Source organism: Anas acuta, chromosome 17 (genome assembly GCF_963932015.1).
Source record: "Anas acuta chromosome 17, bAnaAcu1.1, whole genome shotgun sequence".
Classification (NCBI taxonomy): Eukaryota; Metazoa; Chordata; class Aves; order Anseriformes; family Anatidae; genus Anas; species Anas acuta.
In genome coordinates this window covers 13,595,323-13,621,123 of record NC_088995.1, presented here as the reverse complement: position 1 = coordinate 13,621,123, position 25,801 = coordinate 13,595,323, and the positions used below count along the sequence as shown (strand labels likewise).

Genomic DNA, 25,801 nt, shown 5'->3' with positions numbered 1-25,801 from the left:
TCATTTGGTAAAAGAACAAGAGCATAAGTGCTCACTGGTTCTGAGTTTTTCTATCCTTTTTCTATCCTTTCTGTCTTGCCTCTAACGAACATTTAATTGGTTAAAGCTATGTTTCTCCCTACATTGAGCTGGCAAGCTCAGATAACTGTCTAGATTCTTAGATATAAATAGGCACAGTTCCAGAGAGTTTAAGGGAGAAATGCTGATTTACCCCAGCTGAAGAAAGCTTGGCCTGTTACATTTCATGTTTTTATTTATTCTTTTTCCATAAGAATATGTATCTTTCAACTGTATGCAGATGCTTCCTAACCATGAGATTTAGCGTGGCAAATTTAATCGGACAAACATATCCTCCATCCTGCAGCACTGTAGAAGACAGAAGGGAAGAGGTTTTCTTCTAGTTAAGTATTTTCTAGTAGTCTTGTGTCTATGGGACATCTCTATAGTGGCAAGTGTGATCTATGTCTATGTACCTGATATTCTAGAGAATAGATGAGAGCAGCAAATACTATTCAAACATATATACTACAGCTCCTATGTATCAGAAGAGCTAGTTGTGTATTGCAAGCAGCTTTTTCTGGCAACAGTACATGATTTCTTAACACCCAGGTAATTTTATGCTTCTTGCTAAGCACACAGTCTTTTGGGGAAGATTTTTCCAGGTTGCCAATTTACATCCAAAAGTCTTTGCATTCATTAACTAAAATTAGAAATAGCTGAATTGGTTGCAAATACATGTGGATGCATGGGAGCAGAATTTGATTTTGGTTTTGATTTTTCCCCTTCAGACTTTTCAGTTTCCACTGCAAAAAAAAATATATGTCCATATCAAACGGATAAGAAGCAATGTATGTTACTCCTCTTTTACCTTACACAGGTATGAATTATGGGATCATGCCTGCCTGAGTAGATGAGCTGCAGGGTTTTACAGCAGTGACAGGCAAGTAACAGACTCTGTCATGGGAGAAACCCAAGATAACACAAAGAGTGAAAGACATCCAAGGAAAGGATTCGTCATGAATGGGAACCCAACGCTTTCTGGAGGGGTGATAGATATTTATAATGCTATTACTGTCCTGAATGCAGAGGATTTTAGCTACCATACCAGGATTGAGTCTGAAATACTCCTAGGTGTTTGGGGAAAGGTACAGAAACACTGCCCCATGCCGAGCAGGGACCTTTTGTACTCTGTAACTGTCAGATCTGACGGTATGGAACCCACTGAACAGCTCTGTCGTAGCTGAGGTAATGATTCCTGTTGACTGTTTTCCTGTTGCTGCAAAGATAGGAAGAGTCACACTGTGCCTGACATCTAAGGAGATTCCACAAGCAATACGCCTGAGTCAGCAGGGCCTTTGCTGCTGCCTGCAGATAGAAGATGCGAGCCAGAATTTGGCTATCTATAGCACACCTTTTGGGGGGCAAGTGATGGAGGGAGCCTGCATAGTGTGTAGAAAAGGAACCAGATTTCATTATACAGCCTAAATACCTTATAAATTTATATAATATATTGTAGTTGTTTTCAGTCCTGATCAGCTTTTAGAATCCTACTCTTTCTTAACTGCAGCCTGTCACTTCCTTGACTAATCCTCTCTCTAGCTGCCTTAAGTTAACACCTCTTTATTTCAGAAATTGTCTTTTTTATATTTATACTCCACTAATTGGCTTTTTCACCCTCTGAACCTTTTCTGCTTCCTCCTGCATGCAATCCATCCCCTTTCACTACCTAATCCCCTCTTGTCACACTTCGATTCTACCATTCTCTTTTTCCTTCTTTTTATTTCCTCCCAGAATGAGCTTGTACTCTTTTACTACAACCCCTGAGGCTCTGGTGTTGAAAATCTCTGACTTATGTTATGGTGTTAAAAATTCCTTGACTTTCCCTGACTTTCGTTATATGACACTTGCAAAATAGGCACTGATCCTACAAATGTGTGGACATGCCAAGCTTAAATTTGAGTGCAACAAGACTTGTGCCTGTGTTGCCAGCTTTTATGGTTTTATCATGAGTTGTATTATATTTATGTTTCTGTTTCTGAAAGCCCAAATAAATATATATATGTATATGGAGCCCATGTTAAAAAGATTCTGCTTCACAGACGAAAAAAAAAAAAAAGAAAAAAAAAAAACTTTTAGTCCTCCTAGTTGTAGAAGCAAATGGAAAATGTAAATCACATAAATCTGACAGTCAGAGGGAAAACAATAATAACTCAGTTGTCAATATATATATTCTAAATCTCTTCATTGAAATCTCATAATCTTATTGAAGCTGATACAGTTTTCGAATATCTGCAATGCTGAGCATACAGTCAAACATATTTGCAATTATTTGTACTCACTTATTAAGTTATCATTGGCTTTTTCTAAACAGAAACCAAATAAGTCAGAAAGATTGATTGCCTATACAGTAACAGTACAGTATACAATACCCAGTGCATACAGATGATTCAACGAAAGGAAAACAGAACCAAAGCAGTGCAGCTCCAAAGGGATATTTTAGGAACATCTGGTTTCTACTGGAAGAAGCATTTATCCAAAAATGGGGGAAAAAAAAAATCAAACAAAAAAGTAAAATCTTTACATGTATTCCAAAGCAAAACTTTAACGAACGGGCTTTGATCTGCAAATGTAATTAGCATTAGAATTAGAGATGGAATGGAGATTTGTCTAAAAGCATTAATTCAAATCCCACGCCTGATTTTTTCTTATCACTGCTGTAATTCTAACAGTGCCTGTGGCAGATTCAGAAATCAGAAGAAAGGGACAAGGGCAGTAGGTCTCCCACTAGCAAAAATAAAGGGGGGGAGTAAGAGAGGAAAAGTGTGAGATGGAATTAATCTATAATATCCCCAACGCAACTCTGTTTTCAATGTATGAATTATTTATCTTCCAATCTCAAAACGCCAATATATCTGTATGTGCCATTACTTTGATCTCATGCTGCTCCCCAGCACTGCGATGCCTAAAATAACATGGCTGTGGAAACTACAGGCTTCAGGTACATTTAATTTTAATAATGGACCCAAACATCAACTACAGGTTGGTTTTGAAAAGCCCAGAATATCCTATTTTCTTGAAGCTATTGCTTTTTCTGTCCTTCTGTCATTGTGTGTGCGTGCATTAGGCCCCAGTGTGCCTCCAGTTACACCTGGATAAACCTTATCAACTTACCTCAGATTCCTGTTCTAGTAACAGCACACAGGTTGGCCTGTTTGTTCGGTATAACATGAACTGAGGTAGAAAGGTTAAAATGGACCCCTTTGTGATGTGTGGTCCTTTGTATTAAGATAGCTAATCAGTGTTTGAAGGAATGTTTGAATTTAGGATTAACCTCTTTCCCTAGTCCCGTGAGCATCAGAGCATACATACGTTCAGACAAAGCTTTTTGTTTAGCCAACAGTAATACCTCCTCTGCCTTTCTCAGTGGGGACAAGAAGGAAGCTGTGTGCTTTGATTCTTATATCATAGGGCCTCCCGGTTTATTCACATATGTTTCTAAATACGCTTGTTTCTCCATTCTTGCAAGAAAGCTGTAAACACTTTCAAACCTGTGCCATCCGTTAAATCTTACAGAGCGTGTTCTGCTTAAACTAGATGACCAGGTCACTGCTTCCAGTCAGAAGTCAAAGTTCATATTCAGATGTCTCAAACTCTTTTCTGGCCTTTTTTTTTTTTTTCTGAATTGTGCTCTCCTTAAAATAAAAATAAACACATGATGACTACCCACTTACAAGAAATATTTGACCACAGCATTTATAGTTTTCAAGCCAACATTTTTATTGTTATTACTATTATTAAAATTTGAATTTCACTTGATCGTTTTTACAGTTTTTACCTTTTCTTTTTTCATTTCCTAAGAAAGAAAATAACTTCAGAAGGAACAAAGGCTGAGAGGCTGAGCAAAAGGCAGCCATAAGAGTCTTATCAAAGCCCCAACAGAGTGGGAATAATTATTCACACTCTGTTGGGGGTTCTAGAAAGACCATCTGAGGAAGAGGATCACTCAGTCTTTTCAACATGTGAAATTAAAGAAAACCACTAGAAATTCAGTACAGGGCTGGGAGGGGGGAGTAAAGCAGGGGCAGCTGAGAAAAATATGTGGCTTCTCCTCTCCCACTTGATTCACACCATTAGCTGACCACTAGCCAAGCAGGGTGTGCTGGACAGTGCCCACAACGGTAGTGTTGTAACAAATCTCTGCTAATTGCAGAGCTGAAAGCATGACTGTGTTGTAAGCCACATTTAACTGATGTGGTCTCTTCACTGTCTCCCACTGGTGTGCTGGTTGTTTATTCTGCATATGGAGAAAAATAACTAAGCTTTAACTAATCAACCTAATGGTTCAATTTCAAACAAACACCTTCATGTTATCTCCCACACGCCCTCATTCTGGAGAGAGGCATCTCTTAAATATTCATGGGACAGCCTTACACTACCCAACTGAAAACTTTCATTTTTAACCATTTGGCTGCTGTTTTTTGAAGATCACCACCTGTCATAGTGATCGATATTGTTTAATTGTTTTGCTGGACTGTCCAATCTGTCTGTATCCATTTCTTATTTCACAGTGCAGCTCTCTGAGACAAAGTCCTTCATGTTCTTATTTTTCATGTAAGACCTCCCACCCTGTAGTCGTAGTGGCATGTCCCCAGCACTACAGGAAGGCAGGAGACAATAATAACCCCAATAGACTGAGATTCATAAAATCATCATTGTATTGATCATGTCCATAGGAGTTAGGCGAATAATTTTATCTCCATGACACAGAGGGGAAACTGAGGCAGGGTGTGCAGTGACTTACCAAGGTCACACAAGAGGTCTGGGTAGAGTAGGTGTTTGGATAAAGCTTTTACAAGTCCAGGGCTAGGACAATGACCACTGAGTTAACTTTGTTTTTATATATATATGTATATAATTTTCAAAATCTTTAGTTACGCATCAACATAACAAAATGATTATTGAAATGATTGGTTTTATGATCTTCTGAAAGAAACTGCATTATACTGGCTGGGCTGAATGCTCCCCACCAGCCATTCAAACAGCTCATTCAAACAGCTTTGCCAGCTCAGCATATTAGTCCACTCAGTGTTATGTTTAGGAATTATTAATGAGGATTGTAAGGATTGTACATTATTTTAATGTACAACTGAAGTCAACACTAGCAGGATTAAAATCTCCATTTGGAATGGAAACCTGTTATTGGCTTTTATTTGCTTTGGAGTAGGTTTTTTCAGTAACTTTGCATTCAGCATTGTAGTTGGCTTTGTGCTTGAGATTAGCCTGGTAACTGCCCGGATGGCACCTCACCTGCAATTACAACCACAGAGAGTGTTATTTTTACTCAAATACCTTTCCTTCCAGCTGAAGCAGCCTTTGAATAAGCATGTCTAAAATTAAAGGTGATCTCTTTGCCCCTTGGGTCTGCCATTATGAAACTGCTTCTTGAATATGTTAAACAAAAGACACTACACAGTTTTGTGGCCTGGGGTTTTCAGACATTTGTTGAGAAGCAAGCCAAGGCATTTGGAGATGGCTATGCTAATAAAGTGCAACTTGACTCAAAGGATATAGTACTGACCAGGCCTCTGAGTCAGTGTTTCATCTCTGATCATCTTCTGGAGACAAAGGGTACTTTTTATTCTGAAGAAATAACAGGACTTCATCTCCCTAGTGGGTCTTGGGAGCTCTGTCGCAAAGGTGAAATGTTTTCTCAAAATGTTGGTATATGGTTGCCAAGTGGAAAGCCCTTTTTCATCTTCTTTTCAAAATCCTTGGGAATGAGAGTAATTTGCACTCACAGGAGCATTTCTTGCAGCAGTATGGCTGCAGTCTGTCCTTTAATGGCGGGGTTTTGCCACAACTGGGATCCCCGGCCAGTACCATCTGAGCACTTCTGCCTGGGAGTAATGAAGAATCCAGGCAGCACACTGATCTTAGCCTGTGACTTCTGTGGTCTGGCAGCTGTGCAGACCTTATTAGGTAAGGTATAATACCTCATGATTTGTTTTATATGAAAAATAAAAAAAAGGTTTCCGATCGGAATTCGTAAAAAAAGAGCCTGAAAACAGTCTTACATTGACCAAAAAATTAACTAGGTGATGTAATCAAGTTACCTACATGCCTGAATTTTACAATCCTAAGGACAAACTGAATCTGAATTGTTCACTGATTTGTGCCTCATTCTAAATAATATTTTACTATATTATTACACGAATTATGCTATACAAATTGGCTGCAGTGCCGTGCTCACCAAGGTGCTGACAAATGGCAGGAGACAAAGCAAAGCCAGAGATTTGGGAAGTGATTGCTAGAGACAGGGGATGGAGGCAGAACCACAGCCAGAGCCTAGCGTGCCTTGCTAGCTACATGTCAGCTGGCTAGTGCTTCTTCCCCTGAATGGGCTCAGTCTTGTTGGGTTTGTGTTCGTAAAATTGCAGATCCCTAGCACAAAATTTTACCCACAGGGCTAGCTGAGCTGTGTTATAAATGTGCTGTATACCAAGGGAAAAGTATTCTCTGGTGTCAAAAAATTGTTGGTGTTGCTTTGATTATCTTTTATAAAAAATACTTTCAAAGTGAAAAAGAGGATTTTTTTTTTAAATCTTAAAGGGGAAAAAAACAGCAGGGAGTTGCTTTCCATAGTCTATATGCCTTTTAAAATCTAGCACAGAATACCCTATTAATTTATTTTCTCTTTCCTAGCATCAGGGTTTGAAAAATGCCCGTCATATTGCAGATCTGTAGATGACTTATTCTTAGATCCAGCGCAGTGATGGAGGAATTATGGACAATTTTTTTCCCCATTCTCCCCAGTAGCAGCAACTGGTGACCACATGGCAAAAGCCCTGCTGATTTTCCCTCCAAAGCAAACTAAAGCAGATAAGGTCTGTCTCTCTCCACTGATACACAATGTAGGGATGTGCCGCTGTTATAACCCCTGTGCCACAGTTATTGTTAGCAGGTCAAAGCACTGAATATCAATAGACTAATTCCTTCACCCCTCCAACCCGTTCTCTGACTGGAATGTAAACTTCTATTGCAAAGCTTTCACCTTTGGCCCTCACCATCTTCATGGCTCCATACTTCAAAGAATTCTGCTCATGTAGAAAATGCCTTATTGAAGGAATGGTCATAGCTGCACAATTATTTCAAAAAAACTTGACATTGTATTTCAGCTGAGGACAGGAGAACTGGCGAAAGTCTGAATCACTTTCAAGATTCAGATCTAAATCCTGAGGTTTAGAAATATTAAAGTCAAAACTACAATAGTCCAAACACACAGAGCCTATTCTTTGCGCCTTGAAATGTGGGAAATTAAAGAGCTGCTCTCAGTTTGACTACTCACCTTTCCATTTTTTGAAGCACCCAACAAAGTTCCCTGTGCTAATGAATACAGGTTTTGATTGTTGGATTACACAGATTATTTTCTGTCATCTTCCAGTCCTTTAAACAATTGCATCCTTTGAAATCCCTTATGCAAGAAGCATATGACCTTACAACACTCCTATTTCTCTTTTGTATTTCACATCACAGTCCTCTCTGTGGTTATATACAATATGGGGAATGCTATAGGTCAGGGCTGTGAGGAGGTAGCTAAAAACGTAGGGTGCTCAACTATTGAAGCTAACACAAAATACACAGAAGAAAAGAGGGCTACATGGAGAATGATTTAAAGGTAAACATTATTTTTTATATAAAATTTTGTTGCAGTGTAAAGTTCAAAAAACTAGGAACATCCTGTACATGAGACAGGAACTATGGTCGTGAGTATCTATACTGGTTGTAATTTATATTGCTCTCTATTTTTCTCAGAGTTTTCTCTGTTCCCCCACAAATTCTCCTGCTAGTGCAACAATACCAACCTCTCGTGAATTTTCTGTACATATCTTCCCTTATCCAGCCTTCCTTCCCCATCATGCTAGTCTCCTCCTCAGCAGCATCTAGGTGCCCCTCCAAAACATTACTGAAGGGAGGCTCCCTCTAGGTCTCATGCCAGACCAGGGGGGCCAGAATGCCCAGGACAGAACACAGAGATACCTTGGAGTATAGCGGAAAAATAAATAGCTTTTCGTTGAATCTGGTGCTAAAAATATTTCACATTTCCACAACATCTTCCATTTTAGCACCATCCTGCATTTCACAAACTGAAGGATCTGTTTTCAGATACCTTTAGGCAACAGAGAAGAACAGTCAGAGATACTGAGGCATGACTCTTAAACCCACGAAGTGTTACATACTGGTTAAGAGCTGAGGAGTGTTTTCAATTCTCTGTTAAGCCACAGACATGATTTAAACACAGGGAAAGTTTCATGTACGTTGGGCCATACCTTTTAAAGGTGAGGTTTATAGCAAATGCTTATTTTGACATTCATTGTGCAGTACAATTCTAGATTGGGATTTAAATGCAGGAAAATGCTGTGGGCACAACAGGCTTGAAACAGTGAATTGAACCTAACTTTGTCTAACTCAGCATTTAGAATTTTTATTGGCAGAGACTTGTAGAAAGGAACCAGAAATCATAATTCAGCAAATTCCTTCTATCACTGCTCAACTTTTTGTCCTCGTAGTAAATTATTAACCTCAGCAATTACTCAGTTAGCAAAAGATTAAAGGCTGGATTCTGGCACCCTTGCTGTTATTGGTTAACATTATGAAGAGTCCTGTTGAATACTACAAAAACATTATTCAAGGTAGCACAGGAAAAGTATCAGCATTTGTGTTTGTAGTTGCAGTATAAAAAATCCTTGAAAACTCATTCGGCAGGCAGCTTATGGATCTCTGTTCCAGTGGGTGCTGCAGAGCTTTACCCACTTCCCAGAGGAGCCCTCCACCAAATTCCAGGTGCTGTGAAAGCGTACCTGGCCCTTGAATTTCTCATCCTAATACCTTAGGAGAGCCCTGAAAGTCTTTTTCAGTTATATCTATGTATTCCACACCATTGCTTTAACTGTTGCTTCCATCTTCTGAGGTGATTCAGTTAGTGACGACTCACAACGCTTGTGCACCCTGGCATGACAGCAGTTTTTGGAATTGTTTCCCCAGGCTTATTGGTAAGAACAACCTCTGCAGAGTTTTGCCTTGTTACTCACAGCATCAAAGCTGTCTACAAAACAGAAATTTGCCCCTTTCCATGTCAGCACAAAGGCAATGAAAAAGGAACTTCAATATAATCAGCCATGTGCAAATCTCCTACTAAATAAATAAACCTCATGAAACTGCAATTATTAAACTAAATGTGTCTGATTCCAACAGCCTTTCATACACCTACTTCTGATTTAAACACATAGGAGTTCTCTGGAAACTTTCAGGAATAAATCCTTTATTCTTTGCAGTTAACAAGACCTGAAAAAAAATGCATGAAACCAATATTCTGTCATTAGACTTAAATCCACAAAATTCAACAGATGAAAAATTTTATGTGGGCTTTATTTTGTTTGTTTGCATGCTTTTTTTTTACCTACCTATAGTGTTCTGTCAAGGGCGCAGAGCTTTGTTGAATGGCTCACAAAGTCCAGAAGTATATTATCTTAGGACTTTTCAATAAGACTTTTGATTAAAATGATTTCTCAATAACCTCAAATATGAGAAATCAAATGATTTCTCAATAACCTCAAATAATGCATAATAAATTCTCAAATAATGCATTTCGCTATTTGTAACATGACATTGTTTCTCTTTTCCCTTGTTCTTTGAGCAATCGCCACTGAGCAAGTCAGTTGTTAGATACTTCCATTCTGATCATTCTAGGCATTTTTATTTACTATGTCAGGCTGTCCAGAAGGAAAGAAGCACTGAGGGATCAGGTGTAAAGCTTTCAAAATGAGAAATTAGATTTAGTAAATGTAATGTACATTACCTTTCTTCACAAGCAAAGTGTTCCTTAGTGATAGCACAGCAGAACTTAGTAAAGGGTATTCTCAAAATACAGTGCCACACATTTCAAGTATTTGGGGTTGGCTGTAGTCCTTAAGAAACAGAATGTTTCCATTTATTTACTGAAGGCTGAAATGATAAATTTCCCACAGAACATTTTGGAATTCAGAACCTTTTTGGCAACTCATAAAATAACCCATATGCTATGTAGGCACTGAGGTTTTATCTCTTACTTCTCTCCGCTATCATGAACTCAGAGTTATCATTTCAGCTTTCCGGAAAGCACTTGATGCAGTCAGTTCCTTTTAAAACATATTTTGTTGGAAGCTGTTAGAAAATTCAGTACAGAGACTTTGATCATGATCCATTCATTGACTTTCTTGGACTAACTTTTATATGGGATTTAAAGTGGATTTGACTCTTCTGTTTCAAAAGCAAAGCATCTTTTCCAAATTCCTGCGGTGCCTCATGGCATCCGTTTTGCTTTTGAAACAGAGAATGAGGATGCAGAGATATTAAAGCTAAGCTCTGAAAAACATGATTTTTCACCTCCTCTAGAAAAACGGAAACATCTTAACCCTTTCTTTTAACACACAATTAGTGTTAATTGAAGACCTCTGTCAAGAAATTTGTACAATGGGACAGGATATAGAATGTTTTCCTATCAATGCCAAAGACAAACAAATGAAGATCTTCAATCATTCTCTTCATGGATCCTCATGTCACATGCAAGACCTATAAGTCATAATAAGTCTTCTAGTCATATGTGGTCCTCATTAAGTACAACTGTACCAGTTCAAAATCTTACAAAGCACAAGCTGAATCCTACAGTTATGCCATCTGTGTTTTGTGGGACTGCTCACCCTACAGGCAACATCTGCTTCAGGCAGATATCCTCAGCCCTCTAGTTAAACTGTCTGAACTCTCTTGGCTAATTGAACTGAATTGGCCAAGTTGGGAACTACCTTGTCAGCTCAGTGGAGGGGTCAGTTATCTCTAGCATGGTCACAGTGACAAACAAACGATTGTCTTAAATGGATGGGTTAGAACTGGAGACATCATGAGCCTTAAAACTTAGAGCTACAGCCTACAATGGGATAAAGGTAGAGCTATCCAAAAGAAACTTGCATGTTTTTGTTTGTAACTCAAATTGAGTAGAGAAAGGCTTTCTCTTCTCTGCATAAAGTCATTAGCTGACAGTATTTTGTAAAAGTGGCTCATCTCATAGTAATGTTAATTGATTGAGATTAGGCTAAAATCTGAAAAGTTAGTGTTGACAGAAAAGTGTCTGCTTTCAAACAAGCAATAGGCAAACATCCTTGCTGTACAATGCAGCTTCCCAACCAGACTACCCAGAATAATAAGCTAACAAATTAGAAGAATGTTCTGGTTGAAAAGTTAAACCTTCAGAAGTTAGGAAGTGTCAGAATTAAGGTTGTCATTTCATATTACCTTAGCAACTTTTATCTTTTCTCCCCTGCTCAGTTGCATGAAATTCAGGCAGACCGCTGAAGAAACACTGAGGTTATAGAAAAGATTGTCCCCATGATGATTGCTAGTTTCTGTCACCACAGTGGTTTTACTAACTAGGAGGGATTAGTCACAAAAAATTCTTTTCAGTTTCTTTGCAATTATGATGTAGGTATCCATAAATTCTGTGCAGATTTTAATTTCCAAATCAAATATTTCACATAAAGGGTTTTTGGACAGTTAGCACTCAGCAGGATTTCCATTGGACTGCTGAATTTGTATTATTGATAAAAAAAAAAAAAAAAAAAAAGATGCCTTGGTTCAAATTTGCATCATAAAACCTGAAATATTATGAACCTCTCAGAAAAAAAAAAATATATATATATATGTGTATATTTTTAGAAGAAAAACTTGCGGATTTTCCGTAAGTCCATCCTTTTAAAAGACTGAAACATTCAATCTCATGTAATGGCTATAGTCAGATACCCAGTAATGAAGCTTTCAGATCAAACAATTAACAACTAACAAAAGAGGCAGCTTTGTTAAGTGTTGGTGTCTATGCTGGTTACAATAAATAGTTTCTATGTAATTCTTGTGCTGCCTAAATTGCACATATGCTTAAAAATGTTAGGTTATTTCATGAGACTTCATGCCAGTACTGAACTCATTAGTGTTTTCTGTAGCATGCACATAGATAATAGGCTCAAGCTAGCGCATATCGAGATTTTGGGGGTGCTTTCTCCTTTCCTAATGGAAGAATAACTTCCATCAATGCTAATGAAAGTTGTATGTCCAACTCCCCCATTCATCAAGATGAGAAAATTACATAACACAAAATTCCCATTCAGCTTTTAAAATTTTCCAGCTGTTAAGCAATTCCCTGGATCCAAATCAAAGTCTGCAGATGCTCTGGGGGTAAAATCTCTACTGAACTAATAGCACAGTCTGGATGGAATTGCATTATTAAGAACATTCATGATGGCTCCATAAATCTGCCTGGGTGTGGATCAGCTGCTCCTAATTGAATCATATGCTACATCATTATGTCTTTATGTCCTTGGTATCACTATTTTTTTTTTCTGATACCTTATATTGCTGCTCTCTTGAATCAAAATCCTTAGGTCTTTGTCAATTTGATGCTAAAAAATAACAAACTGAAGAGGTATTTCCACAGCAATGTGGCATTGAAATAGAGCCAAATACCATCTCCATCTTTGGGAATATGTATCTGTTTGCAAGGCAGCTCCACAAGTGGTTAAACTAATAAGCAAAAACAAAACAAAACAACAACAACAACAAAAATCACCAATTCTCTGGTTATTCATTTATAGATGTTTGCTGTGGATCCAAGTGACCATGTCATTTCCTTTGAAATTGGAAGAATAATGCGTTGTCAAACTGTTCTCTTCTATCCGTGCTTAATTCTGTTTCAAATAGCCTTCTTGTTAGATTATGAAAAAAGTGTTGCTTTTGTTTTAAAGTACTCATCCAATAAATAGCAATATGCAAATCCCAAACTAGTGTAAGAAGGCAGAAACTGAAACCAATGTTCAATAAAGTGTCAATTGCAGGAGCTCCTTAATAGGAGGGCTTCCTTCAACACCTGGCTCTTTCTAAGGTTTTTCTATGCAACCTTTCCCTCAAGTCACTCAGAAGACATTGCACATGGAAACGAACTGTAGAAATATGTAAGCAACTTTAAAAAGTTGTTCAGGTACTGGAAGTGGCACCAGCAGCATAGGACTCCACGTGAGTTAAACTGTCCTGTTGAAAAGCAGAGAAAATTCAGTTATTTGCTGCCAGTTTCCTTCCTTCCTTCCTTCCTTCCTTCCTTCCTTCCTTCCTTCCTTCCTTCCTTCCTTCCTTCCTTCCTTCCTTCCTTCCTTCCTTCCTTCCTTCCTTCCTTCCTTCCTTCTTTTTTTCCTTTGCTAGTTCATGTCTGCTGCTATTTTTTAAACTTAAAATTGGCATGGAAAGTTGTGAATTTTAGTGTAATTAAGTGTGATGATCTTTAAAATGGGTTTTCCTTTAGGTTAGCATGCATGTAAATTCTATTACAATTAAATAGATCTACATCAGACTAACCATTTGAAATTGTTGTTCTGAAATGGAATGAGTTTATTTTCCTGTACAAAGTGTGTTCAGTATAAAGATTTCTGTTTCAGTGACAGATAAAGAAAATCCAATAAACAAGCAAAAACCTTCAATATCAAGTCATAGGCTAAGACAAACTTGAAGAGAAACTGTTCAGCTATTCAAAAGTAATCCCCTTACATAGTGACTACAATTTGCTGCAAAGCAGTCCTCAAAAGTTGAAAAAATAGATGTTTTGGACAGAGACTGAAAATGGAAGTAACGTTAGCAGCTTCATTCTCTGTCCGATTGTTCCTTCAGAAATGAATCATTTCAAAGGGCGAAGACAGACATAAACAAGAGAAGCCTTTTTTAATTTAATTTAATTTTTATTTTTAAGCATGAGGACTTAAGTCCTAGGTTTTCACTTCTTAAAATATGATTTATTTGGTTTAATGATAATGTAAATAGAATGGATTTTTATTTCTTTTTTTTTTGTTTGTTTGGTGAGGTCAAAATAGAAGTTCTACATTGTAAAGTGAGTAAAAGAAGGAAAATAAGACAGTTCACTGTATTGCAGGAAGTATTAACTTGTAAGGGATCCAGATGAGTCTAGTTGTCTTGGAAAATGTTCTGAGTATAATTTTGGAGCTCTTACAGAAGTCCTCTTAATGTGTTTTGGGTTCCTTCAAAAATATATACAACAGGGAGGTGTGGTATGTAAATTCAAATCTTTATTTCCCTTAAGGTATATTTTACCCCAGCTCTACCTTCATATGTTGTTACATTAATTTAGTTATTCCTTCTTGCCATTTAAAAGATGTACTATCACAATAATAATGCCATGCCATCAGAATATAAGCTAGGAATAAACCATGGATATAAAATCCCATTTGACTTTGCCAGGGCCAGCGTTTCATTTCAGGAGTTGTCTCTCTTGGCAGTGCCTGTACTGCTGTCAGTACTCACAGAGGTCACACTGCTTCTGAGGCACAACCTGGGTCTCTGCAAGTCCTTGCAATTCAAATGGGTATGCAGTGTTTATAATGATGGAAGTTATGTCCTATTTTGCAATACCCATGAGTTTTTCAGTGTGTTTTGTAACTGTTTGTGCTACCCAGTTTAAAAAATAAACAAAACAAAACAAAAAGCTGGTAAAAGAGACAATTAAATGTCTTAGGTTGAGATGCTCCATAATTTATTGCAGATATATGAAAGAACACTTGTAGAACCCATTTAATTCATTTAATAGTAATGCAAACATTGATATAAATTAAAACTCCGGAATTCTCTCTCACATTTTTTCTCTCCCCATGAGAGGTGAATGAGAATGATTTATTACTCATAGATTATAATTGCTTAAAATAGGTTATGATGTAAGAAAAAAAAAAACTAATCCCTTCTACCAGGCAGGAGCAAAATTCTACAGACAGAGAAATTACATCTAACGCCAGTGTGTTAAGGAAGAAATATTCTTCTCCCTTTGGGGAAACTCTAAGAACATCTTTTTAGAACTGTCAAAATTCACAAGCTGTAATAAATTATTCTTTTTCATTATCCATTTATTAAGTAGGCTGTTTGGTATAATAGCAGAAAAATTCTGTTTAATTTTTACAGTATTACACTACTGTGATTTCTCATTCGAAACAGACTAGTTATCAAGAGCAGTGATGTGTTTTATTTTGTACAGTGGGACATCCTTCCTCTGAATTCTGATGAAGACAACTTTTAAAGCGTGTAATACTCTGCCTGTCAGAACGGTTACATGTCAGGGAGATAGGCTGCCTTGGTGGAACTGCCAACATTTGGGCTTGTTTGTTACATTGTGCACATGATATCCACTACTGCATTTCTACAACCTCTTTGCTAACACACATTACAATGCTTAGTATTTTTTCCCCTTTGAAATTCCAGGTCCCAACCTTCTTCTCTGTGAGATGCTGAGGAAAAAAATATGATGAAAGGAGTTCACTCACTGCTTGTAGTAGTTGTATTATAATTTTTGAGTCACTCTTTTTTTGCAGTTACCTGAAGAATTAAAGTGGACATCACATGCAAAATTTAGTAGCATGTTAAACAGGAAATGTGAGGAAAAGCAGCTCATAAGACAAAGAATTATTACAAAAATTAGCAATGTTGTAAATATTGACCGTAAGAGGCTACAGGGATCCCATTAACTATAATGTGAAACTGTGAATGAAACTTAACACTTCATGTTGAATAATGGGATAAAACCCAGCCTTTGGAGATGAGAAATCTGGAATCAGGTCCTAGCTCCATTACAAATCTGTGTATGATTCTTAGACAATTATTTATTTATATTAAAATTGAAATGTCCACTCAGGGTAAAGCTGCGTTGCCCTTAAGGGTGCAAGGGAAACACAACTGACATAAAAACAAAAATATGTCTTTGTCTTCTGGTCTACATAAGCTGGAGTGAATGTGCACACTCTACCCATGGCTTATGCAAGAATACAAGATCCAAAGTTAATAAACACTTTATAAGTAGTGATTATAATAGGTTTATTTAGAGTGCTATCAGGTCTCGCGTAGTTGTCATGGGCCACACGGCATTCATCCTACCCATGCAAAAAACCAAAGGTGTGAGATGTGGTACTGAAAATAGCAACTACACTTCTGAGTGCAGTTACTGTGCAAGCTCAGGGGAGGTGCCTGGCTGGACCTTAGCTGGCACAACGAAACTTTCGTGTCCTACATGACATTACACTATGCTTCTGTGGTCCACTGTGCTGTTTGTACAGGGATGCACAGGTGTTAACACAGAAACTATATAATGTGGCCCCAAAACTAAGAATACGGAAGCAGAGAGACTAGATGGCTGTAACAATATTTTAGGTGAAATCTACAGCCCTCCTGCACCCCAGAAGGGAAACAGAAAGGCAAAATAAAAGCTACCTATCCCCTGTGTCCTGAAAGGCAATGACAAGCCAGGAATTCTGGCTTGTTGGCTTTGGTTGAAAATATATAAATAAATGGTGGTTATAAAACCACCACATTGTATCTTCACAGCCAGCAGCGACATAAAGCTGCTTTCTTCAGCTGGGAAGTGGATTACATTTTTATAACTAATCCGCAGCTCTTTGGTTGAAAAGATTTGCTAACCCCCTCTTCCCTCCCTGCTTTTTCTTTTAGGACTGTGCACTCTAAAAGGGTGCTCCCACCTTCTTCTACCTACTTCCCAAAAGTACATGCTTGGCTGTTTGGGGGGATCTACAGTATGTAATTGTCTTTGTGCTTGGCATTGGACAGGATTCACAGACAGGGCAAAAAGAATAAACAAACAACAAACAACTCAGTGCTTCACTGATCCATAAAATCATTATAGGCAGCATTTCAGTTTCAACAAGTGCCAAAATTCCCCTTTTTTCTGAATATAAAAAATAAAGCAGAAACAAAAATAACAAGGCTATTAATCTTTCATTAAGTTAAAGGGATGAAAAGGAATCGCTTAAAGTATCATTCTTTACTTGCACCACAAGATTGGATGCCCCCTGCTAACTTCAAAGGCTCTAAAAGAAGCTGGTTAATATTGTTGGCACAGAACCAGACTGTGGTTTACTTTAGTTTTTGTGATTTTTTTTTAACAAAAGAAAACATTAAGGATTGGACACTGATTGCTGAGTAACAGCTCTTGAAAGGGGGTGCCTTATGTGCTTCTACCAGCAATATGTCAATTTTCAGACATGTAATAGCTGTTCAAAAAATCATGTCAATCACTGCATGAGGGCAAAAGTCTCTAACATTGCTCCTGTTTGTTCTGTGGTTTCAGATCAGATAAATATCACTGCTTTTCCCTGCTGCCAAAGCGCTTGGACTTGCAATGGCTCCGGTGAAACACAGCCTTTATCCATCCCAAGAGAAGTGATAGATTCACCAGAAGCCACAGAGTCACTCACCTGCTTCCCTGCACAATTGCCATTACATTTTAATTCCTCCCTAGCCCCATAGTTTGTGTATATTGAAAACAAAGCTAATTGCTACTGAGTGACATAATTTTGTGGTTACATTTCTTTGTGCATGGATTTCTTTTCAGTGTAGTGCAAGCTGTTAAACTGCAGATTGTGGTTGCTGCTGCCTGGCAAAGGGTAAATAACAAGAAACAGGGAAAAGGAAGGCAGGAAGTGTTTGTGATGGTTTGATGATGTGCTGATAGCTTAATGTGCTTGGCTGAGTTGTGCAGTGGAGGTTCATGTAAAACCATGTTGCTTGGTGTGCGTGTGTGGCAAATGGAGAAAACATCCAATGTATTTTACCCTCTTTTACAGATATTGAAAGTTCAGTCTTCACAGCACAGTCAGCCTTCAGCCGTTTTCCTTAAGTTGATAGTGAGGCTTGACCATGCAAAGCAAAACCAATTAAGGGTTGAGCACCTTAATTCCCTGGGTGTCAGTGCAACTCACCTTGGGCAGAATAATTAGAAGGCCCAAAGAACCTTCCTACATCCACACAGAGCAGCTGAAGGAGCTACTGCTCCAGACGCTGCATGTGTAAGAAGAGGTGATGTAAGGTTGATGAGCAGAAGGAACAGCACAGGACTGTAGAAGCTTGGCTTTAGTCACCTATGTAGCAACCAGGGCTACCAGCTGTGTGCATCGAGGAATACAAAAAGAAAAGAAAGAAAAAAAAAGTTTCTACACAGGCCAAATGGAAAGCCAAACCCTGGAGCCAAAATTTGCAAATGGTCAGTTCTATAGTAGAAAGGCAAAGTACTTCAAGTGTTAGGTCTCACTAATAATGCCCATGATGCTAACTTCTATCATTAGTCTTACTTCTGCTTACTTGCAATAACTGATTTAGGTATAAAATGGGATGAGAAAGATGAGTTGAGAATAGATATTTTTAAAATACAAGCTACAGAAATAGGATAATGTAATTGGAAGTATCTATTTTATCTGATCTGTTGTCATTCATTCTCCTAAAGCAGTACTACTGGATCTGCCCTTTGGAATCCATATTACAGAATAAAGGAGATACATCCCATTTGTCCCTGTGAAGTTCCATTTCTACTTATACCAGGCTATTAATGCATAACAACTACAAATAAATTTGACCACTTTCCCCAAACTGTCTTTCACCCAATATCACCCCATCATACCCGCATCCATTATCTCTTGTATCTGTTCCCTCTGGGCTAGATTCAACATTCATCAGAAGAGTTACTTTTAATCCAGTAGTGTTTGAATAAGGCGTGTATACTTTCTTGTATGTGTCTGATACGACAGATATCTCAAATTCTTTTGTTAAAACGGCTTTTCAGGGAAAGTCTATTATAGTGCTGCTATAATGAATAATGTCTCTCTGACTTCCAATAAACCATATATTTTATTTGTCTGAGTTAGCCCATAAATTCTTTGGAGTAGGAGGAGAGGGCACAACCTCTTTGTTTTTTTTTTTTGTTTTTTTTTTTTAAATTATCCTCTTTGTTTTTTTGCAAGAGGAAGCATACATTTCCTGTGCTAGCAAATGGAGCCAGCTGCACTGTTTGTTAAGCAGGTTGCCCAGTACTTCCTATTTTGAGACACCTCTCAGTTGCTCATAGTTCTGCCAAGCTGTATGTTTGTCCTGAAATGTGTGATCTCAGCCGAGTGCCTCAGTCATTTCTGAGAGTAAGATGAAGGAAATATTTGTTGTGTTTCTGTGTTGAAAAATTCTGGCAAACGAAGTGGCAATAATGCTGTCATTTGTCTTCACAGAGCCTGAAAGCATAAGGCATGTTTTTAAAATACTGATACTTTAGTGATAAGTGCTTCAGAAATCTCCACTAGGAAATTAATAGTTCTGTCTCAAGACCAGTTAATGTGCTGTGCATAAGGTAGGGAGGAACCCACTGAACACCGGAGATAAAGGGAAGCATTGAACGTCACCAGTCTGTCTCCATATGCTGAATGAGGCATGAATTCTCTGGGAAAAAAAAAAAAAAAAAAAAAAAAAGAACATAATTACGTAATTAAGAATTCTGCAATAATGTATAAACAGCAGGAGGCTAATACTGCTTCATGAGCGGCTCAACTCCTGGCATTTTTTTATTTTTAAGTCCTTGAGTTTGACCTGAATAATTTTCTTTTAACTTTTTCTAAGTATATGTAATAAAGAATAGGGCCTAATGCAAACAAATCAAAATGTAATTATTTCCTTTGAGCAACTGTAATGAATTGCATCCATTTTGGGTAGAATGTCCTCCACATAACAAAAGGGACTCCTTCTCTGGAAAATGAATTTTCTCAATCTCCCACATTTATCTGGACGGGTTTCCAGTTAGAAAGGGCAAGGAATAAATTCTCTAAAAATATTTTTGCCAGAAGCTGAGGTGGGATGCATTAACATCACCTGGGCGTCCTTCCCTGATGTGGAATCTAGGGAATCCCATTGGCAGGTACATTACTCTGATTTTCATCACCAACTTTTCCTCTTACAGACGTGCAACTGGTGCACTTGGCTGGCTTCAACAGACCTTGTACCAGACCTTGGGCAAGAGTCATGAAGGTAAGCATAAGGGAAGACTGTCTTTTAACATCCCATATAGTCTGGTTGCATGCTGCATCCTTCTGACTTTTTACTGAATTTACGCTTTGCCTTGTGTAATGTTTATCATGAAAAGATTTTCTAAGCTTGGCTAAGCAGAAAGACTTTTCAAGAGGAAGAATGGCTGGTTCATGCTTGAGACGGCTGCCTGTTAAATGTTACATTAATGATAAGATCCTGAAAGAGCTGGTCGGGGGTGAGCTTTTTCTTTCCTTTTCTACACTATCTTTTCAGAAGTTTCTTTTCCGCTTATGGTGAAGGGTAACAGTTTTCTTTTTCTTCTTTTTTTTTTTTTTTTGTATCACCAACTTCAACCACAGGGTCAGCTTTGATTTGGGTGAGTCAGAAACATATATATTTCTGAAGTTCTTCTTCTGCGCCTGGGAATCAAGTGTTTCTTCTCATTTCAGAAGAGAGACATTTTAAATAATAGCAATGCCAAAAAAAAAAAAAAAAGTGGGCAATAATAGCTATTTGTGTGACCTGCCATATAGCAGGCCTGATTTATATGTTCGCTGGTACATATAAGATTTTAAGAGACTTCTTTGGTTCCTCTCTGACAATGTTTATAGTTTGTTTATAGAAAGAGATCTGTGCTCCAGATTTTGTTCTAAACTCTGTTCAACTCAGACAGTTGTTACAGCAGATAGACTTGACCTAGTACTCACCCTGTTTAAGATGTGTTTTATTTTTGCAGGCATTCCATAGTTGCAGGAAGCACTCAAGCCTTAATCTGGACCACTTGTCGGGCAGTGAAAGGGAAAAACAATTCAGGCAGCAATCCTCTTGAAAAACCATACATGGGTTTTAGAGAGAGCTCAGCAGGCCTGCAAATGCTGTAGGCAGCTTTGAAATCCACAGTTTGAGATGGGCCAATGAGGCTTTGTTGTTGATGCCCCAAGGGAAAAGCTAAATGTAGCGCTCATCACAGTGTGAATGCATATCAAGAATAAACTGAGATTTTGCATGGTTTGATCTGTACATCCTTTTTCTGCCTCCTTCTGCAGTTTTGGTGGAAATTAAACTGCTTAGAAGCCTGAAAACCTTAGAAACACGTTGGTTCTCAGACTCTAACGGGTATCACCAAGGTCTTCAAGACTGAATTCTTTTGTCGACTCATAGTTTATGCCCTTGGGCAGGACTACATGCCATTAGTGTAGCTGCCTATCTGTTCAGAGGGCTGTGCATAGTTAGGAGCAAGCATATGCTATTCTTGGCTTTATTTCTTTGTGAATATTAGACATCATGACAAGAGTCTTTGTAATATTTTTGGCTTCTGTGGTCTTCTGTTGCTGTACCCATAGTAATTGGGCTGTCAGTATGCCTGGTACTGCCAGTGCCAGACTGTCTTATATAGGATCTTGTGTGGTGTATATGGTGGTCACTGGTAAGAAAAATAACATTCTGAATCTCAGAGCAAGCAGTATTTCCTTCATCTTTCTTTAGTACTTGAGCTGCCCAATTTTTCTTAGACTACAGCATGGCTAAACTAGAAGGAACAAATTTTAAGTTAAGTATACAACTTTGAAACACTTCTGTAAACTTCAATTTAGTCATTTTAACCAAATGTATAATTACAAAGAAGAGGGTTTCAAATGGGTTGGGGAACGTAGGCAGTGGTCTATAACATTTGTGTGCAGCTGATCTTTGAACTTTGTACAATAAAAATAGTAATGGAAAATACCACCTGGGAAGAATACACCATTCAGAATAGAAATAAGATTTTACTGTTTTACTCAACTACAGACCAGAAGCCGCAACTGCTATAAGCAGGCTGTGATCTACATAGTAGTAATGAGATTGTACTCATGTAAAACAATTGGGCACATCCTTTCAGTAATCATTTTCCCTGTATTTTCTTTTTCAAGCCCCTTCACATCTTTGTTACTGTATTTTTGTTCAGACTAAATGGTGATGCGACTAAGGACAAACTATATTCTACACTTTGAGTATTTTGCCTAATTTATTGAGTGAGAACCTTAATTCCAAGTCTGTGGATCATTGCAGTTTCAAATGAAGTTAGCTGCAGCTATGGGTGCTCAACAACTCTGAGTGTTACCTACAAGGATTTTACACCACATTCATGACAAGCGCCTAATAAGTACCCTGCTATTTCTATGAACAGAAACAAACAACAACAACAAAAATCAAAGGTTTTTGTCACAGATTGGAGAACTCAATACTATTGTTATATTGTGTTCAGTTTGGAAGTGGAGCTTGATTTTTGTTGTTGCACTGCAGGCACAGAGAACATTATCCAGGTTGAAGTCAAAGGGTGACTGTGGTAGCTGCTACTTGCAAAATTCCTGACTCTCCTTGGATGGGGAATTTGGACAAAGGAACAAGAAATTCCACAGTACTGATTAAAAAAAAAAAAAAAGTAAAAAAAAAAAAAAGTGTGTGATGCTAGTGACTATTGCTTCACCTTGCAAGATCACTGCTTTTTACTGTCTCTGCTGAGAGTGGTTCTGCCTCTGATTTCTCAGGTGTGGGAAAGAACTTTGGTCCAATTGTACTCCTGTCTCTTGTAAACGTCACAGTAATTTTGTATTTCTGAAAGCTTTGTGGAAGCCAACCACTCACTATAGTACTTCAAGACTATTTTCTTATAGATCCTGCTGCTCCATGGCTTTAGCAGATGATCTATTTCCCTGCACTCCTGGAGTGCCAGCTTTCAAGCTGCATACGTGCGAACGAAGTACAGGATGAAACAGGGTTCGTTTCAAAGTGGAAGGACTAGCAAAACTAAATAAACCTTGTGCAAGTTTTTGTGAAACTGATGGGGAGAAAAAGACTAAGGATTTGAGATTTAATTATTTTCTCTTGGGTTGTAGGGTGTTCTCAAATAGGATCTGGATTATTCAGTTGATGTCTACTTTTTTGTGTTCTCCTTTCATTTGACCGTTCTCTCTTCAGATACGCTTACAGCGGTTCATATCCCTGAACACAGAATATAGTATATAAAATAAGTTTTACATTCCTGTATTTGGATAATATTTAATGGGTTAGGGGGTTAAAGAAAAGCATGAATGAAGTGGAAATAGCTAATCTTTTGGTATTTTGTTAAAGAAACCCCTAACACAGGTACATATCCTATCCTTAGGAAACTGGAAAAACAAATGGAAAGTTAATGAAGCAAACCATTCAATCTAATATAAAGATTACTAGCCATCTGAAAAAATGACATCCATTAATAAACAGACTTCATATTCCTTCTTCTGACAATGCTCCCCTTGCAGACACGTGAGAACAAACCCAGTGGAATGAATCATTCATGCTAATACTGAGCGCTATGAAAGGATAAATGTAGAATTGAATGGCAATCTTCTCAGACCATTTTTTTCCTAAGTTGCGGCACACATACCATGATGCATTCCTCAACTGTTGTTAATTTAAAGGGTTTGAGGCTGAAAAAAGGAGATTCTGGGAATGTCATGCTGGTCCATGTGGGTTAACTTAAGCTGCTGAGGTATCTGTGTTTTCAGCTGAGGATTCAAAGTGACTTACTTGGTGGAAGACTCATTTGCTTTTTTTTCCTCTCTACTATATCTTATAATCTGGAAGTCAGGATGACCTAGAATTAATATTGAAATACTGTGCAGCAGATTATTAGCTGTATTATGCAAAATAATTCATATCTTAGATCATAAAAAATAAATAAATGAATTTTTAGATGTGTGTAGATAGAAAACAAAGTATTTTCTGTTTGGGTGAGTGCATACTGTAAGAACACTTTAATTGTATTTCACTAGGAATAATGTCAAATTGTGCTGAGAAGAAAGCATGCAGGTTTCAGATTTGTCACGTGCCACAAGGTATCTACATCCAGATAGTTAATCTTTTAGAAAGATTAATTTGGCTTTTGCACTTGTATTGAAAACTTCACTCCTATAATATTATCTATCCATCTATCTAGGCTTATTGTCTTCAAGGTTTTACCATATGTTCTTAACTATGTGTAGTGGATTTACATGGCAAGGTTTTGGTAGCAGGGGGCCATAGGGGTGGTTTCTGTGAGAAGGATCTAGAAGCTGCCCCATGTTTGGTAATGGTCCCACTGCTGACCAGAGCCGAGCCAATAAGCGATGTTGTTTAGCGCCTCTGTGAAAGCACATTTAAGACAGGGGAAAAAACACTGTGCCACACAGCAGCTGGGAGAGTGAGAGGAGTGAGAAACAGCCTTGCAGGCGCCAAGGTCATTGAAGAAGGAGGGGGAGAGGTGCTCCAGGCACTGGAGCAGAAGTCCCCTGCGGCCTGTGGTGAGGACCATGGTGAAGCAGGATGTCCCCCTGCAGCCCAGGGAGTACCACGGTGGAGCAGGGTTCCACGCTGCAGCCCGTGGAGGAGACCACAGTGGAGCAGGTGGCCCTGCACCGATGGAGGCTGCCGCCTGTGGAAGACCCCTGCCGGAGCAGATTCCAGGCCAGATCTGTAGCCCGTGGAGAGGAGCCCACGCAGGAGCAGGTGACCTGGCAGGAGCTGCTGCCCGTGGGGGAGCCAGGTTGGAGCAGTTTTCTCCTGAGGGATGGACCCCGTGGTACGGACCCATAACTGGAGCAGTTCTGGAAGAGCTGCTGCCTGTGGGAAGCCCACGCCGGATCAGTTCATCAAGGACTGCATCCCGTGGGTGGGACCCCACAGCACAGGGGACGAGAGTGACCGAGAAGGAGCGGCAGAGAAGAAGTGCTGTAGACTGACCATAACCCCCATTCCCCCGTTCCTCTGTGCCACTCGGGGAGAGGAAGTGGAAGAGGGTGGATAGGGGGGGAAGGTGCTTTTGGTTTCTTTCCTTTGTTTCTCACTTCTCTAGCTTGTTAGTAATGAGCAATAAATCTTACTATCTCCCTATGCCAAGTCTGTTTTGCCTGTTACAATAATACTGCGTGATCTTCTTGTCCTTATCTCAACCTTTGAGCCCTTTTCATTGTATTTTCTCCCCATTCCTCTTTGAGGAGGGGGAGTGAGAGAGCAGCTGTGGTGGAACTCGGCTGCCCACTCGAGCAGAACCACGACACTATGTTTTCAGGAATCAGTGTAAATATTGTTTTTTTGTTTGTTTGTTTGTTTGTATTTACAATGTTTCCTATTATTCCTGTGTCCATCAGGGAGCTACACAATTCTAACTAACATCCCTGTAAAGAAAGAATATCCCACTGCACAATTGTTTTTTACTTTGCTGAGTTCTGTTTTCATTTAGATGCGTAATCAGAATTCCATACTTGATCAGACTAGAGGTATAGTATCCTGGCTTAAAGAAAAGCTGGTAACAGATGCTGCATAGGAAGGGGAAAGGAGTGCTTCGGTTAGTAACTTAGGGGTAACCTGCCTGTAGGGAAAGATTTCTCCCCAAGCCATAACAGTTGGAGACTGCGTTATGGCCTGAAGTGCAAAGCTTTATACCCTTTCAAAAACTGCAAGGCTTCCTTTTTTTTTTTTTTTATTTTTTTTAGATAGCAATCATAATTTCACTTTTTTTTTTTTTTTTGGTGAAGTATCTAATTTTTCATGGAGTCCCATTAATTTCTTGCCTTCATAGTTTGTATAGTGACAGAGTTCAATAAGCCAGTTATATTCAGTAATGAAAAAGATTTCTGTCATTTTTTTCTTTTTGATCCATTTCAATATAAATAAATGGTCAAAATTTAAAGCATATTTTTCCATCATGAAAGATAAATTCTTCATTGTAGCTTTTCAGAAAATAACCTATCTAGTTCTTTATTTTTCGTTTTGAATAATTCTGAGTTTTTACACAGATGATAGATTGTTTAAGCAACCATCTCGCTTATCTGCTGTAGAAACAGTATTTTAAAGATGCAGTTTTCTGTGAAAGAAGCTAGTTCAA

General features: G+C 38.4%; 1 protein-coding gene across 1 annotated transcript in view; it reads left to right on the top strand.

The window, feature by feature from the left end:
* Positions 1-25,801, top strand: part of PIWIL1 (piwi like RNA-mediated gene silencing 1) — a 133,469-nt gene that overhangs the window by 65,848 nt on the left and 41,820 nt on the right. The window contains exon 2 of the mRNA XM_068654306.1: positions 19,853-19,920. The gene's annotated coding sequence lies outside the window, so the exon portion shown is untranslated. The remainder of the gene's footprint in view (positions 1-19,852; positions 19,921-25,801) is intronic.